Source organism: Mandrillus leucophaeus, unplaced genomic scaffold, assembly GCF_000951045.1.
Source record: "Mandrillus leucophaeus isolate KB7577 unplaced genomic scaffold, Mleu.le_1.0 Scaffold1234, whole genome shotgun sequence".
NCBI classification, from domain to species: domain Eukaryota; kingdom Metazoa; phylum Chordata; class Mammalia; order Primates; family Cercopithecidae; genus Mandrillus; species Mandrillus leucophaeus.
This window is the reverse complement of record NW_012100699.1, coordinates 44,710-46,690: the sequence shown is the minus strand read 5'-3', so window position 1 is coordinate 46,690 and position 1,981 is coordinate 44,710. Positions and strand designations below refer to the sequence as shown.

The 1,981-nt window shown below is 49.7% G+C and overlaps 1 protein-coding gene across 1 annotated transcript in view; it reads right to left on the bottom strand.

The window, feature by feature from the left end:
• Window positions 1-1,319: 1,319 nt before the first annotated feature.
• Window positions 1,320-1,981, bottom strand: part of LOC105533269 (class I histocompatibility antigen, Gogo-OKO alpha chain) — a 10,950-nt gene continuing 10,288 nt past the window's right edge. The window contains exon 7 of the mRNA XM_011971659.1: window positions 1,320-1,744. The gene's annotated coding sequence lies outside the window, so the exon portion shown is untranslated. The remainder of the gene's footprint in view (window positions 1,745-1,981) is intronic.

The window sequence follows — 1,981 nt, the reverse complement described above, 5'->3', positions numbered from 1 at the left end:
TCTGCCTCCCTCGTCCCTCAGCTCTCAATTCTGTTCTCAGCACAGCAGTCAGAGATCCTTTTAAAAGAGAAGTTATATCATGGCCCTCTTCTGCTCAAAACTGTCCTCTGGCTCTTCATCCCACTCAGACCAAAGGTCAGATCCAACCCCATTCCCCTCAAGCCCACCTGCTCTGGCCACACCTCTAATCTCACCTCAGTTTCTCTCTGTCCAGCCCTCCTGGCCTCCTTGCTCTTGTGGGAACACAGACACTTTCCTGCCATAGTGCATTTGGACTGGAGGTTCCTCTGTCTGGAAAGAACTTCCCCAGACATCCTCATGTCCCTCAAATCCTTCCTCAAAGGTCACCTTTGCAACAAGGCACACACTGACCACCCAGCACAACAGCCACCTTCCCTGTCCCCACTGCCCACATCCTGAATCACCTGCCTCACAGTACTTACCACTTTCTAGAACTTTCCTGCCTTACTCTGGTTACAGTGTATCTATCATCTGCCTCTTCCCACTGGAACATACCCTACAAAAGGCCAGAGATTTTTCTGATTTTACTTCAGTGATATTCCCCAGATGCAGAACAATTCTGTCCTATGTCTGGCCAACGACAAAGGTCAGTTGAATGAATGATCACTGTAGAGCACCTCCCTATTCTAAAGGCAGTATCTTTATTAACATAGCCTCAGGCCAAATGCCATTTTGTGGCAGCTACAGCACAAGGTCCCCTCACACTGAGATAGAGGCCGCCTATGTTTTTCTCAGCAGTGCTGCTTGTGTGTTCTCTCTCCCCCATCCCTCTTTCTACAGCAACGCCCCCCGCACCCCCCACCCCCGCACACTGCAACTCACAACCAGGTTCTCTCTTCAGGAAATAACAGTCCTTGATGATGGGTCCAATTTCAGAGACAAATGTAAGTCTAAATTAGACTCTGCTTTATAGATTCATGAGTTGGGGTTGGATTCAGCACCAAGATCACTAGAACCAGGGCAGGGAGAGAGGGCAGGAAAGCAGAGCAGAAGAGAAGCTCTAGAAGCAGGGCAGGAGGTGAATGGCTCTGAAAATTTGTCTCAGAATGCACAGAGACCCCCGTGTGCAGGGACCGCCGTGGGTGATGTCTGAGCCTCTGTGGTCACAGCTCCCACTGGACAAGTTCCCACTGAAGGGACAAGGACGACGGAGCAGTGAAGGTGACCCAGCTGAGGACTGACCACATAAAGCCCACGAAGAACTGAACAGCAACTAGACACAGGCCCAGTCCACACTGGGCTCCTCACTGCCTTCTCCACCCCCACCTGCAACAGACTCAGCACAGGGAACATGCAGATTCTGGAAGGTTCTCAGGTCTTTATTTGCTCTCTCAGGTTCTCGAATTTGACTTATTTAATTAATCTGTCAACCTCTCATAGCAGATATTTGAGAAAACAAATTTCTATTCAGATTCTTATTTTCAGTAGGGAAGTAAGAGGTTGCAGCTCAGTGCACATAAAGTTGAGACTGAGATGGAGACATCCAACCCTACCTCTCTGGAACAGGAAAGATGACTGGGGAGGAAACACAGGTCAGCATGGGAACAGGGGTCACGGTGGACACAGGGGTGGGCTGTCCCTCCACCTCCTCACATTATGCTAACAGGGACGCAGACACATTCAGATGCCTTTGCAGAAAGAGATGCCAGAGTCTCTTGAAGTCACAAAAGGGAGATGTGAAGAAATCTTGCATCTCAGTCCCACACAAGACAATTGTCTCAAGCTACAGAAAACAACAGTCATGAACAAATTCAAGTCAGTCATGGTAAGTGATGACACTCTGAACAGCCCACCACACACTCGAAACGTTACAATCAAAGAATCTCCATTACCCAGGCCTTTCCCCTCTGCCCTCCCCCCCCCCACTCTAGACCCCAAGAATCTCACCTTTTCAAGCCGTGAGAGACACATCAGAGCCCTGGGCACTGTCGCTGGCTGGGGTAGAACAAAAACAGGACCT